A 16,826-nucleotide genomic window follows, 5' to 3' on the forward strand; every position below is an offset into this window, starting at 1 on the left:
GTTAGTGAAAAGTAATCACAACGGTTACTTTTGTAACCCGTTGTTAAAACATATTTGACAACGGGTGTTTTTTACAACCGTTGTTAAAACATATTTCACAACGGTTGTTGTTTAATAACCGTTGTCAATACCTTCCATACTATAAACCACACAAACAAGTCTGCTGTGACCACAAAACACAACCCTTAATACACAAACACAAACACAAACACAGCAGACAAACAAACACAAAACACACACTTTCTCTTTCTCTCTTTCTCATCGTTGCTTTATCTTCTCGCCGTCACTGTTGATTTCATTGTCTCTTACGTTCTGTATTTATCAGGTAAATCTCGCCGTCACTGTTAGTTTCATCGTCATTATTTTCTTTTTCTATTTATTTCTTTTGCATGTATGTGTTTTTATCGACCATTATGTTATTTGTTTAAGTATTGTTCGCATAATTAGTTAGTAAAACAATGAAGAAGCAAGATGAAGAAGCAAGATAAACATAATATATATATATATATATATATATATATATATATATATATATATATATATATATATATATTTATAAATACATAAATTAAAAAAAAAAATTACATATATAAAAATGCAATTCTTATATTTTCATAGAGGATCTTATTCTCCTCTATCGTATCCGTCCTCTCCTCCTTGGCTATTTGAGGTTCCGTTGTCAGATTCTTGCTATATCGTCATATAGCCGCAATCGTCGCCGCTCTGTCAAGCCATCTTCTTTGGCGTGCTTCGTGCGGATCGAGCATTCGCAAGGTAGCTCTGAAACTTTCCTCAATATGGAGGAACCGGCGGATGAAGCTGTTGTTGTTCTCGATCATGGTAAGAGTCTTAAGGATGAAATCATTCATTTTGTTGGAGTTTTTTGGAGTTTGTTTTGAAAGATTAAGTAGAGTTTGTTTTAGCAGTTAGGGTTTGGAGATGTATATATTGAGATAATGGAAATGTTAGTTGAGATAATGCAATGTATTTATACTAAGCAATGTGTGGGTTGAGTTGTTTTTTAATTAATATATATGTTAGGAAGTTGTGCCATAAGCATCATCATATCTCTCAATGCTGCTTCAAATCTTATTACTAGCCCTTCTCATTCCATATTGTCCGTTCATATGCACAGTGATGTCAGTAATAATGCATGCATCGGAATTCTAACGGGCCGTAATTATGCATGCATCTAGTAATATTTAATTTAATTTAATTTTTTATTTTTTAAGAACAAACAACAACGGTTATTTATAAAAAAACCCGTTGTCTTTAGTTATAACAACGGTTTTCTATATTAAAACCCGTTGTTATAACTTTCCCCCCAAAATTGAGTCACACTTTCCACAACGGGTTTTTATACTTAAAACCGTTGTTAATATTTTTAACAACGGTTTCCTTAAGAAAACCAACCGTTGTTAAAACCTTTTACAACGGACGCTTTAACAACGTCCGCTTTTTTATATAACAACGGTTTTTGACCGTTGTTATAGCCTGTATTTGTAGTAGTGGTGGGACAACCTTACTCTCAATAACTTGGGGTGTTACAGGTAGGTGCTGTTCTAGGACAAACAAAGGACAAGGTTCTCCATGCTATATACTATACTAGCAAAACCTTGGACGCGGCTCAAATCAACTATGCCACCACGGAGAAAGAGCTACTTGCCATTGTCTATGCCTTAGACAAATTCCGCTCTTACTTGATCGGTTCAAAAGTCATTGTTCATACCGATCATGTTGCACTAAAGCACCTCCTAGCCAAACAAGAAGCTAAGCCAAGGTTAATACGATGGATCTTACTTTTTCAAGAGTTTGATCTTGAGATTAAAGACAAGAATGGAGCCGAAAATGTTGTTGCCGATCACCTATCCCGTTTGAAGTTCAATGATGGAGGTATTGAGTTACCTATCGATGATTCCTTCGTCGACGATGTTTTGATGATAATGTTGGAAGCCAATACTCCTTGGTATGCGGACATAGCCAAGTATCTAGTTGTAAGAGAATTTCCACCCAACCTTTCATATCAACAAATAAAGAAGTTCTTACATGATGCCAAGTTCTTCCTATTGGACGATCCAAATTTGTTCAAACATTGCTCCGATGGGCTATTCCGGAGATGTATCCCACATTGGGATGTGAAAGAGGTGCTAGAAATATGCTATTCTTCTCCTTATGGTGGTCATCATGGACCATCCAAGACCGTTGCAAAGGTGTTGCAATTCGATTTCTACTGACCAACTATGTTCCAAGATGCTAAAAATTTCGTGATGGCTTGCGATGCTTGCCAAAGGACGGGTTTCATATCAAGGAGGCACGAGATGCATTTAAATGGTATCTTGGAAGTGGAGGTATTCGAGGTTTGGGGTATTGATTATCAAGGACCGTTTCCTTCCTCAAAAGGGAATCGGTATATTTTGGTCGCCGTTGATTATGTCTCTAAATGGGTAGAGGCAATTGCTACTCCAACAAATGATGCTCGTACCATGATCAACTTATTCAAGAAGATCATATTTCCAAGGTTTGGGGTTCCAAGAACGATCATTAGTGATCGTGGTACTCATTTTGGTGAGAAACAACTTTATGCCTTATTGGAGAAATATGGAGTCTATCATTTGAAGAGGCTTGGCTTACCATCCACAAACTAGTGGCCAAGTGGAGGTTTCTAACCGTGAGATCAAGTCCATACTTGAGAAGGTTGTTGCAAAGTCACAAAAGGATTGGAATATGAAGCTCGATGATACCTTGTGGGCTTACCGTACCGCATATAAGACACCTATTGGTACCTCACCATATAGGTTTGTCTATGGAAAGGCGTGCCATCTTCCCGTTGAGATGGAACAAAAGGCATATTGATACTGTCGTTTCTGTACCAAAAATAAACCTAAATATATTAACGGAAGCTAGTGATAAGTAGGGTCGATCTCCACATGGAGGCAAGGTATCTATCTGTAAGTCCGTCTATCTAAGTCACAATTGGGGGTTTTGTATTTGATTTTCTAAACTACTAAAAGTTAAGGGAACGAGAAATAAAGTGAGAGCAATAAAAGTGAGAAAATACGATAAGAGTGTTCAAATAAGAGAAAGTATGCCAGGATTTCGGCTCACCATGGTAGTCAATCGACTCAATTGCAAATAGCCTAGACAATCCACTATGAGAAGGATACAGAAAAGGTCCTTCCGGTCCACTTTTTATCCTATATTTCCGCTAACTTAACTTCCGTCCTCATTAGGGTAGTCTAATGTTCAAAGCAGGTCTGTTCATTCCAATCTTCCGATCCAGGAAAGAAATTAACCAGATTAATGTAATTTAGAAGCATGCATTCAACTAAATTTGTGTACAGTTATATTGTTATGGGGACAGATTCTCACAACTAAACCATCTAGTCTATTCGCTACATCGTCACAATCCTACCATGGATTCCCTAGTCCTAACATAGAAGAAATTAGCTACTCATACTACTAATGGTGTGAACAATAATATTTATGAGCATACTAATCAAAAGCATGATGGAATAAAGATGAGTAAGCATAAACTAAATTAGGGCAGGAATATTAAAGAGAGAAAGCAAGAATTTAAAGCAAACAAACAAAAAGATTAAGATTAAGAGAGAAAAGTGATTACAATCTCAAGCAATCCGGCGTAAAGATCGTTCCACTAAGCAAAGCCAAGATTAAAGGGAAGAGAGAAATAATTTTCAGTAGAAAGTATGAGAAAAGAGAAATATTAAAAAGGTAAAAGAAGAAGTGTCTATTAACCTAATTACGACTCCCTTATATAGGGAAGTGAAAATTAACAAAACTAAACCTATCACGGGATAAAAATCCCGAGTATAATAGCTAAATAATCGATCGAGGACTTTTATATAACTCGATCGAGCAAATCTAAGCTAAAACATCTCGATCGAGTACGTTAGGTACTCGATCGAACACTTATCAAAAAGTCCCCATTCGATCGAGTAGAAAAAGGAGTCGATCGAACACAATTGTACTCGATCGAGTACTTTTCAGCGCACAATTCCTGTTTCGCGCACTGAACTATTCGGGGGATCGGACATTTGTAGCCAAACACCACACAAAATGCATTGAAATGCGTGAAAATAAAGTACAAAATACCTATATAAAATGCACGCATCACATATTGGGCGGTTAAGGAGCTTAACATGGATTTGAAATTGAGTGGAAAAAAGCGGTTATTGCAACTCAATGAACTTGATGAATTCCGCTTACAAGCTTATGAGAGCTCCCGTCTCTACAAGGAGAGAACAAAAATATGGCATGAAAAGAAGATTTTGAACAAGGAGTTTCAAATTGGTTATAAGGTGTCACTATTCAATTCCCGTTACAAGCTATTTCCGGGAAAGTTACGATCACGGTGGTCCGGTCCATATAGTGTCACGAATGTCAACAAGTTCGGCTCCGTTGAAGTGATGACTACCAAGGGCGAAAAATTCAAAGAAAATGGCCACCGTTTGAAGATTTATTATGATAATGTGATCGTTGGTGTGATAGAGGAAATGACCGTTCAACCTCTACCAAAGAAAGCTTAAACCGACTCAAGCTTTTACGTCGTGTGAGACGTTAAACCAGCGCTTCTTGGGAGGCAATCCAAGCTTTTTAATTGCTTTTATTTATTTTTGTTTTTAATTTTCCGCAATTTAATGTTTTTCATAGATTAGTAATAAAATACTCGACTTGACGATGTTTCTTTTTGTGATTTATAGGTGAAATGAAGAAAGGAGACTTAGAGGAGAATATGGCACGCTTCCCCATGCAATAACCCCGTTCGGGGACGTAGTTTTCAAAAAACGGGATGGAATTAGATTAAACACCGAAGCAAGTTAAAATCGCGAAGAAGTGGTCAACCCCGATCAGGGACGTGGGTTTGTACTTTTTTTGGCAGTTGTTCTTTTACGGGTAAAAAAAAAGGAGTTCGTTATCTCCAATCCTCCAACCCGACTGTACCTCTCTACTCATCTCCTCTCATTTTCTTCACTTTTCTTCATCTAAAATCACAAGGAAACTTCAATTTCTTCATCATTTTGCAACAATCAATCAACCATTAACATCAACAAGTAAGTTTTCTTCCCTTTTCTCTTTAATTTCATCCATTTCAATCGATTTAATCATGTTTTCCAAACCCTAACTCAAATTGGGAGAATTTGATTTTGTGCTTCTTTGTCCTAGAAATTGATTGTAGAATGCTTTATTCATGTTTGTAGTATAAATTAGTTCATTAATTTGTTCTATTATGTCTATTTGGATGAATTTTGGTTTGCCTTAAGATGAATTTTTGTCTTAAATTTCAAAAAAATGGCACCAAGAAGAATTCCTACCCAGGGTGCTTCTAAAAGGAGAAGAGGTGAGGCGGAATCCTCCCGGGCTACGGAGGATGTGCAAATGGAAGAGGTCCCAAAATGGCAAGACCCGGATTTTCCCGGAGGGATCTTCAATTCACAAAAGCAATATGATAATTGGGTCATCCTAAAGAGCAAAGGTATAAAACCAACCAAATTTATCAATCAAGCTTCTTTAAACAACATTGGAATTGAGAAAAATGTTAAAGCTTTATTAAAATCTTGGTATGAAGCATTGTTATACAATGAATTATAAGACCTTTCCCGAACTCACCCTTGAGTTCTTAGGCTATTTTGAGTTTCATAGGTCTAAGAAACCCGGTTTTGTACATTTTGTGACCTTCCGAATGTTTAATGAAGACCATAAGATGGACCTAGCGGGATTTTTCAAATATCTCCCAATTGCCCCATAAAGACTTACCCACCGAATCACCCGACTCTTATAACCCCGTTTTGACATGGAATTCCATTTCTCACTTCCCTTTTCAAAGTTGGGACCATTGCCCTCATCAATATATAATTATATACATTACTCCGACATAAGGGTTTGGTAAAGGTTTATGGGATGGACCTTTTCTGGGAGAAATGAGCCTCACTCGGTGAGGAAAATTGAAGTAGAGATTTTGGGTGCATTCTTGAATGTTAATGGTGATGATGCATGGGGAATCAATATCCCCCACCACTTTGCGGTCCACTTGACCAAACAATGTAACCCCAAGAATAGTTTTATTGTCTTAAGAGGGTTGGTTACAAAAATTGCTCACCACTTATGTAGGTTCAATCAAGAGAACACCACCTTGAGACCATTGCTTGTGTCTAGGGAAAAAGGGGTTGGGCTAGATTATGAGTATTTTATTTCTTGTAATTGGTTTAGGGATGCTTACCCTAACATGGTTTGGAAGATAGGTAGGAAAGACTCCATTAGTCTACCCGAAGAAAAGAAAGAAATTAAGGTTTTAGTCCACACTAAGCCTTATCATGGGAGTGCCTCTTTTACTAGACCTACTTACCATTTGGACCTAAGAGGTGAGCCAAACACCCCCGTTTAGCGGCGTGAGAGAGGTCAACCCTCTCAAGCACGTCATTCCACCTCTAGTGTTCATTCACCTTCTACCATGAAAATGATGGAAATGATGCGGGAATTGAACTTAAGTGTTAATACAATTCGTGATGACCAACGACTTGCTTTGCATCCAATTTATGATCATTTTGCTAGAAAAGGAGTAATCGAACCCGAGGGGCCACACCGTTCATTTTATACTTATCCTCCGTGTGGATTTCCTCCTCCCATTTCCACTCCCACTCCCCCTCCTAACAATGATACATGCACTTTTACTACATATTCTCCCGGTCCGGATTTTTGTGGTTCATATTATGGAGTTGAGGCATTACATGGAGGTTATGGTGGATATGGTGTCTATGGAGGGTATGGTGGGTATAGTAGCTATGGTTGTAATACTACGGTTTTATGAGCCTCTGGGTACTCTATCGAGTGGGTCTTACTCTACCGAGTAAGGGTGTTTTGCGTCTTAAAATAGTTTCTGACCTGTAGGGTACTCGATCGAGTAGCCTTGGTACTCGATCGAGTACGTTAGTTACTCGATCGAGTAGCTCGGTTTACGGGTGATGTTTTATCGGGTTTTGTTAATAACACGGATTAGTATTTAAACCTTTCCGTCAACTTCATAATACACTTTTACAAACCTAATCACATTGAAAAAGAGATTCAAGTTACGTCCTTCGCATTCGCCCGTGTTATTGACAAATCCCGGAGTTCGAGAGGTCGGATTGCATCATTCTTTACATCTTTGTGATCCTTGCGTCGAGGGTAAGATCTACGTACCGAATTTGTTATATTTAATTAAGTTTCGTTAAACCCTAATTTTGGGAATTGGGGATTTGTGGTAGTTTTGTGTGATTAGTGATATATGTGATATTGTGTTAGGCGAAGAATTCGTAGAGGAGGCTTTTTTAGACCAGCTGTTGAGATCGTCTGATTGTATTGCTTTTCAGGTAGGGTTTCCCTACTCAGTATTAGTCCCATAATGCATTGTTGGTGTTTCGTGATTGTTGAATATTATCGTATTGGTATTATGACGGTTGTTGATTGATTGTTGTTTGATGGTTGTGATTGTTTGTCTCTGGTTCTCGAGATGCGTTCTCGGCTGAGTGGAGTCACTTGCGGGAGTGGCTTCACGCCCTAGTTTTGCCCTCCGTGGAACCCGCCACGGGAGGGGATGTGCACATTAATGGAACAGGGTTATCGCTCGGTATGATGAGCGGGGATTTGGTGGGTACGGCTGCGGTCCCCCACTGGTAGGGCTGGTCTAGTGGACAGTCGGTGACGGAGATTGATTGGAGTGGGTGGGTGTGATTGTGTGTGTGACCGTTTGAGTTGTGTTGTTTGTTGTGTTGTTGGATTATATAAATTGTGTGATTAGTACTGACCCCGTTTAAATGTTTTAAAAACTGTGGTGATCCATTTGGGGGTGGTGAGCAGTTATTGAGCAGGTATGAGACGATGCGTATGGGATAGCTGGGATGAGTCACAACGTTGCAGTTTAGAAGTCTTCCGCTGTGTCTGACGCTTGATAGTATTTTGATAGTAGATAGTTTTGAGATCTTGTATTTCCTTTTATCAGTTTTGGTTTTGAACATGTAACCACTTAAACTATAATTACTTTTAAAGTACGTTTCTTTATTATCTTATGATATTCATTACCTCGGGTAACCGAGATTGTAGCACTTTCATACCTTAAGTGGTCCTGGTAAGGCACTTGGAGTATGGGGGTGTTACAAAATGGTATCAGAGAGACGATCCTGAAACCTGTAACCAATGAACCTAATGAATATAGGGAGTCAAATTAAAATGAACCCGGGGTAAAAGTTGTAGGAGCTAATGCAAAGGCTTGGGAGACGTCCTAAAGTCGCGAACTCGCCCTACAATTTTGAACCGGTCACATGAGATATGAGTCGAGATCGTTATGTGTTTATCTTGTGAATTGTGTATCTATATAGTAATGTGTGGTATGAATCAGTGGATGTATGATTGTGTTGGAATGAGGAATGTGGTAAGTGATAAAGTGTTGTGAATAGGCATGTTGCATGATATTTGGTTTACAGTGATGTTGGGAATTGTTGGAAAAGTACATGAGAAAATGAATGATGTGGTGGAAAAAGGGAAGTAGATAATATGTCAATATGTGATGGGTAATGATGTCGCAGGATGAATGGTTTATAATGTGTCTATACTAGTAACATGTTATTAGGAGGTGTGATAAGATTATGCATAGTATGTTTGCGTAAATTTATATAAAAAGTTCATATAATTGTCTACTGTTGTATCATATGCGCTTGTTAGATAAAGAATGTGATTGAACTAGATGAATTGATTGGAAAAGATGAAGTGGCAATTACATGAGAATATGAATTCCTTGATTATGAACATGTTTATGCGATGAAGTGGATTTGTAATATTGTTGTGTTAGTAACATGGAAATAGGATTCGTAATGTATGGGTATGATTTGTGTTATGAAAGTTATAAAGTTAAAGCATGCGGGTAGTACATGTTTGATAAGTTGAATGTTATATGAGCATGATAAATATTATTGTTTAGTTTTGATAGGTAGTAGCATGTGGTTATGGATGGTGGTTTTATAAATCTCGAGTCGCTTTTATGCACCCCGTTGATGTTTAAGTTGTTTGAAAGAGAAAATCAAATAGCTATGTCGTCTGATTAAAGCAAAGTTGTCTTTAAACTGTTATAACTTGATATACATAAATAATTTTAATGTGATTCTAATTGGAGGTGATAGCTTGTTCTTTTACGATTCTAACGATAGGTCACACGCCCAAAACGACCAAGAAATGAGTGAGTTACGATTGTTTTACGAAAACTGGACAATGCTGAGATTTGCGTAGGGTACTCGATCGAGTAGCCTTGATACTCGATCGAGTAGGCGGCACTCGATCGAGTACGTTCGATCGAGTAGCCCTGGTGATTTGTTTTACGTGCTTCTGACCTTCACCTACTCAATCGAGTAAGTCCCTTACTCGATCAAGTGGCCTGTACTCGATCTAGTGACCCCTGTTTTGGGTCATATGCTTATCTTTTGACTTCGTTGCATATTATGTTTAATTCAAAGGTGTTATTTTGCTTCTTTATGTATTGTTTTATATGTATGTTGATCCTGATGCATAAGTTAACCAATCTTATGATGTAAGGAGTGGCACCTGTGGTGAGTATGAGTTCGGAGGGAGGACATGAGTTACATATGGTTGCGATAGATAGTGGAAAAAGAAAAGGAAGATCGTTATGGCTTAATTGAGACATAAAGCATGTTTTCTGAGATGAGATGAGTGATATGATTGTGTGTTGAGTAACGTAAAAGCAAGTGAATATGGGCAAGGGATGATGTGAGTCTAAGGAACGTGAGAATGAAAGGATTGAGAGTAAGGATGTGGATAATGGCAACTTGAGATGTGTAAAGAATTATGGAGGGAGATGGTTAGGAGTCGTGTGGGTTAAGAATATGCATAGTGAAAGTTCGTTTTAAAGGGGTTGAGAAGAGTGGTATATAGTGAACTTTGTGGAGACATGTCGCGAGGTGGAATTGTAGACAGTGAGTGAATTTGGGAGATTTGGTTTATTAAGAGGTGAAACTACTGTGGGATTTCCTTGGGCAATTAACGGTATGAAAGGAATTTTTGATTTCTAGAAATGAACAAAGGAGATACAATTGTCGAACAGTAAACGTTGATTCTATGGATGGACTGGTGGCAAGGGTGATTGATGGCATAATAAGAGAATATTTATGGTAAGAAAGAGTGAGATGATATCGATATGAAATAATGAGGTGTGAGTTTTGGAGCAATGAAAAAGTAACCGGAACACTAAAGAGTTAGGTAGAAGTGAAAAGGAGTTGAATGGTTAATTGATTTTATCGAGTGTAAAAGAAAAGAATGAGGGGAATAAAACTAGGAAAATGTTGACCGGAGTTATGTGATATAGAGGTAAGGATTCGTCGAGATGTGTGATACCAATCATGAGAATGTTAGTTAATGATTATATAGGAGTTTCGGGACAACATGATTAGTCTTGAGTTTTGAGGAATTAAGGAAAGTAAGAAGTTGGTAGAATATCTGCATGATATGAGATTTTGGTGGAGAATTAGATGATACAATTAAGGATAGTATTGGGAAGAATGTTGAGGTAATTTTGTTGATGGATTTGATGTTCGCTATTTGAGATGTTAACCAAAGATAGGAAAGAAATCGTGATGTTTAGAGATGAGTGTAAGAGGTTTGATGCCCGGACAGTGGTAGTGTTATGGTTTGTGACTAGTGGTTAAGGGTGATGGTATATTAGAAAGGTAACAATTCTAAAGAGGTTGATTTTGTAGAGACCAGATTGATATGTATGGTTGTGAGAAAGCATAAGATGTGGATATATAAGGCGGTTGTTAGTAGGTGAGTATTAATTGTATGGTTACATTTGGCAAGGGGTGATGGATATGCGACTGGGAGAATATGTTATGAGGAGTATACGAGTTAAGCTCGAGTGAGAGGTAACTTTTATCAGGTGGTAACTTACGTGATCAGGATTGACTAGGTGGATGTGATTACGGGTCTATGATATGTGTAAATGTTTGTGTGAGGTTTTGACCTCACAAGAAGTGGTATGGTGTGATAATTATAAAGTTGTTATATGATTGTTTTGTAATTTATGTTGGGTACGGTATACTAATGGAATGAGGTTCAAAAGGTAATAATTTGATTGATCTGGCATGGATAGTTAAAATTGTATGTGTATGGATGATACTTGTTTATTCCGTGAAATGGTAAGGATGATGTTCATGAGATTTTTGTCAGTTTATTCCGTATAATATGTTGTGTTATAATCTAGTAAAACGGTTTTGAGTGAGTTTTCTTGTCCGAGATGTTATGTTGAGTCAGTGTTTATGGGATTGTGTATGTTGTGATGTCTATCGGTGTAGTTGTGGTGCCTCGGGTGGTGATCCGGGCACGGTACTTAGTGTTGTGATGCGGGTATTTTCGCACTGCGGTGTGGCTGTTGGTGGCGGTGCTGCGATGCCGTCACCGGTTGTGGTGGAGTAGGCGAGATGATTATGATGCGAGTTTTCGAAAGTACATACCAGTTAAACATAGACTGTTGTTTTGTTTGTTGCTGTTCCTTGTGAGTTTTGGTTGAACATGTAGACTGTTGTTTTGTTTGTAAATGTTTCTTACCAGTTTCAGTTTGGGAATGAGGGTATAGTATGATAGGAAAGAGAGTTGTATATGTTTTCGTTGTTGTCATGATATAGTGATATTCTGTTGATGGGACATAGTTGTGAGAAGTTGTTACCGTAATTTTGATCTTGTTTTAAGATGAGGCATCGGTAGTCATAGTCATGGCAAGTGATTTATGGAACATGTGTTGTAATGATCTGAAAGCGGCAGGTGGTTCATAATCTTTTGTTGAGATAGTGAGTGCAGGGTATTGGGAATTGGTGTCATGTTAAGTTATGTATGAGTTTTGCGGTAATGAAAGAAAAGAACTTGAGGATCTAGTGTGAGTGTACGTAACAAGTGTGGATCGTGAGTTATGCTTTTGACGATGGGAGTTTTATATAGCTTATATAGAGAGGTATGTCAGGTTGCGGTAATGTGGAAGAGTTGAAGTTTTGAGTTAAGCTAAAGATTTTGAGGTATAGGTTAGGTGGTGTGACGAGTGAATTGAAGTATGAGAATTGTTTAAGTACGAGAGCCTTGGATATATGCATGGCGAGTGTTTAGAGTATAAGTGGTTATTTTTGACATGCGCTGGTGATGAGGATAATGAGAAGATATAGCTAGGATTTAGTATTAGTGAGTTACGAGGACATAACATTTGTCTTAAGAGGAGTAGGATGCGATAAAAGAGATTTTGATGGTTGTGCATATGGTAATATATTTGAAAGTTTGAGTCTTGATGTAGAATAAAAGATTGATTCGTGTTGTGGTTGATTTTATTAAAGGTCATGACCGTGCTTGTAGTAGTGTGATGTCTAGGAGTGTGAGAATATTTCGATAGTGTTGACAGTTGGATGATGATGTTTATGAGTTCGATAGTGTTGACAGTTGGATGATGAGGTTATGAGTGTGGGTAAATTTCGAGGACGAAGTTCCTTTTAAGGGTGGTAGAATGTAACATTCCGTTTGATGTTTATGAATTTCTTGATATTGCATTTTCTAGTGGATAATATGTTAGTGAAACGGAGCTAGCGGCGTTTGTGGATGGTAGTTGCTAATGTATGGAGTTAGTGTCGAGAGAGGCTATAATGTGGTGGATACGATATCATGAGTCATGTTGTGGAGGTAGACATAGTTGGTGGAGTTGGTGTTGAGAGTTCATGTTTTATAGGTTGAGTTTTCGTTTGAGTCCTTAGCTACGTTGTTGTGTCTTGGTCGAGTTAGTATGTTTGTTTGTTTTTGTTATGTATGGGTTGAACTTCGGGGATGAAGTTCTTTTTAAGGAGGGAAGACTGTAATACTACGGTTTTATGAGCCTCTGGGTACTCTATCGAGTGGGTCTTACTTTGTCGAGTAAGGGTGTTTTGCGTCTTAAAATAGTTTATGACCTGTAGGGTACTCGATCGAGTAGCCTTGGTACTCGATCGAGTAGAGGGCACTCGATCGAGTACGTTAGTTACTAGATCGAGTAGCTCGGTTTACGGGTGATGTTTTATCGGGTTTTGTTAATAACACGGATTAGTATTTAAACCTTTCCGTCAACTTCATAATACACTTTTACAAACCTAATCACATTGAAAAAGAGATTCAAGTTACGTCGTTCGCATTCGTCCGTGTTATTGACAAATCCCGGAGTTCGAGAGGTCGGATTGCATCATTCTTTACATCTTTGTGATCCTTGCGTCGAGGGTAAGATCTACGTACCGAATTTGTTATATTTAATTAAGTTTCGTTAAACCCTAATTTTGGGAATTGGGGATTTGTGGTAGTTTTGTGTGATTAGTGATATATGTGATATTGTGTTAGGCGGAGAATTCGTAGAGGAGGCTTTTTGAGATCAGCTGTTGAGATCATCTGATTGTATTGCTTTCCAGGTAGGGTTTCCCTACTCAGTATTAGTCCCATAATGCATTGTTGGTGTTTCGTGATTGTTGAATATTATCGTATTGGTATTATGACGGTTGTTGATTGATTGTTGTTTGATGGTTGTGATTGTTTGTCTCTGGTTCTCGAGATGCGTTCTCGGCTGAGTGGAGTCACTTGCGGGAGTGGCTTCACGCCCTAGTTTCGCCCTCCGTGGAACCCGCCACGGGGGGGGGTTGTGACACCCCTCGATAGGGCATCAAAATTAAAGCGGAAAATACGAGATTTTTAAAACCTTTTTAAAAGCTTAAAGTGCGAAATCCACCATAAGCGATCAAACAAAAATGAAAAGAACGATAATTAAGTTTTACAATTTAAAACAAGTGCGTTGGGGAAAAGATATCCCACGAATAAACACAAGTCTAACGATAGGTGAGTCTAAGCAACCTATAACTAAGGTCCAAGGGTCAACGTTCTCGCTAGCTCACACGTCTTCCCCATAATCTGCATCACAAACCTGTCATTCATGTAAACATGAACGCCACAGTCAGTGGGGAGTAACTCAGGGTTCTCCCAGCCACCATATGTCAAAATGCACATAAGCAAGAACTTAATTAAACATATTGATCATGCATCATACTTGAATAATATGAACGAGGGAATATAAACGATCATCATAATGAGATAGGCATATTGCATTATATTAAACATGTATTCAAGGTAACCAAAACATGGATATGAGATTAGACATCGAATCATATGAAGAAGGTAAACAACGGATCAATTGAATAGAAAATACATGGATGGAAACCAATAGCCATTACTTTGAAAACCTCTTAACAACCATAGCACGGGACGTGGCTACTAATGTCACATTCATACTTATGGCTTACATCTCACCATAAGAACGGATGGGAACATCAATCCCGGCGATCATATCGCAACTAGGGGCTTGCATCTCACCACTAGTATCCGATAGGACCAAGACACTCACAACAATCATAGAAGACGTGCACTCTCGTATATAAGAACACACCAATGACCGTAACAAGCCGGACATTTACAAAGGATTGACTCAAAACAAGACAAACCCGTAGACTCCAACCTCCTGGTAGGACGACGATCATAATACGGTCCTAGTCTAAATCTGGCCAGACTCTCGGGATGGACGACACCCGATTCGACATACAATCCCAAATCGTATCCAAGACTCGATCCATGACACCTAGCCGTGCCCCAAGGTCGAGTAACCCCAAATCGGAACCATGGTACCTATCCGTACCCCAAGGTCCGAAGAGGCGGAAGGAAGATAGCCCAACTCGGAGACAATGGCACATAATCGTGACCCAATGTCCGAGGGCAAATAAATGAGGAATGTCGAGTAGTCACACAATGTAAACCGTCACACTCCGGTCACAAATACGAGTAACAATGATTGCATGATCATCACGAAAACATGTCCTAAATTGATCACTTATTAATCACGGAAAAGATACATGCGTGAATCATTGGTTAATATAAGTTATAGGCGAAGAAAAAACAATCGAGAGGGGTCTCGGCCGGTCGGTGGGCGGCGTCCGGTCCACCGGCCTGGGACTCCAGCAAACATTAAAACTTACAGGGGTTCCCGGTCGTCGGAGGGCGGCGGTCGGTCAACCGGGCCGAGACCCATGGTTCATTTTTTTGAAAAATTGTAAAAAGGCCAAATGTTACAGGGGGTTCCCAGCCGGTCAGAGGGCCGGCGGCCGGTCAACCGGCTGAGACCCACAACACATTTGAAAAGTGAAACAACATACAGGGGGTTCCCAGCCGGTCAGGGGGCCGGCGGCCGGTCCACCGGCTGAGACCCACTGTACGCGTGAATCGCCAAAATCGTCTCTCAAATCATTTGCAAACAACCACAAATCGTTCCACAACAATTATTTACCTGTCCTAACATGATTCTAACTAAGAAAACAACATAATTGAGATAGAAATTCAACCAATACGGATCAAAGACAATAAAGATTGGAACTTGCCATCAAACATGTGAGAAATGTCATACAAGTATTCTAATCAACATCAATTCACCACAAGTCATGAAAGACACCAAGTTTAACAATCATATGAGTCTAATACTACACAAATCACACAATTTTAACATAAAAGTCGAGTAACCCATCACCGTTACCTTTTTGCACTTAAATCCACAAAAGACTCGTCTACCTTTCAAGAATCCACTTCCGGGTCAACTAACCTTTCTCCTAAACATAAGAAAACACAAAATAAGACTAAAAATCGAAACTAGAAAAAGGGTACCATGAAGAGGATGGCTCGACAGCCCCATTAATGGAGGAAAGGTAGTTCTTTTCTTACCTATAAAGAAGGAGGGCGATGAGAGGAAGAGATAGACGCGAAAATCACTTAATTTGGATAAGAATTGAGCAAGTTATGGTGATTTTAGGGTTGAGAGTAAAGGGTTTAACAATGGAGATGTGTTTGTTGGGAAATTTCAGAAATTAGAAGTGGGGGAGATGAAGTTGTGAGGTATTATGTGAGGGTTTTATGAAGGGAAAAGAGAAGGAGAAAGGCCCATAAGTTATAAATAGCCCAACAACTCAAATTGAGTCGGTTTCCACTAGAATTTTCGTCTCAAGCCTACTATAACTCAAGACGGAGAATATTATTATTATTATTATTATTGTCCGACCAAAATATTTATTTTGTATAACTTAAGCTTTAAAAATATAATATTTATAAAAATCATGTTAAATAATGAAATTAATTAAATTAAATAATTAAAATATAAATAAGACAATAGAACGGTTAATTAAATTATATTTGCCAAAATGGAAAATTCGCGGGTGTTACAATCACCCCAACTTTTAAAAAGTTTCGTCCTCGAAACTTGAAAATAGAAAGGGAAAGTGATATAAAAATAAAACCGAAATTTTGAAATCGGTAAACAAAACATCAAAAGGTTACTTATCGTAAGAATTGAAATCCTTTCAAAAATCCCAAATAAAATTTTCCGACATAACCAAATTCTCATCAAAGGAACGAAAATTTCTCGTTGCGCATTCAAGAACATCACATTCCAAATCGAAGATATGGTCAAAAGCAAATCATTTGTATAAATCAAAAATCAAAATACTTTCAAAAACATTAATAAAGAATTTTCAAAAGTATAAGTCTCATTCATGGAACGAAATTGCTCTTGTCGTGCACGCAAGAACGCTAACTTTCCAAGTCAAAGACAATTTAAAACAAAAATCATTCGCCGACAAGCGCAGAACAAGTTATTAAACGTTTCAAATAACGTGTTCTAACATCCGATCAACGTCAAAATCAAAAGAAAAGGCAATTCACTCAAATTTTCTTTTGCAAAGGTCAAA

Source organism: Silene latifolia, chromosome 2, assembly GCF_048544455.1.
Source record: "Silene latifolia isolate original U9 population chromosome 2, ASM4854445v1, whole genome shotgun sequence".
Lineage (NCBI taxonomy): Eukaryota > Viridiplantae > Streptophyta > Magnoliopsida > Caryophyllales > Caryophyllaceae > Silene > Silene latifolia.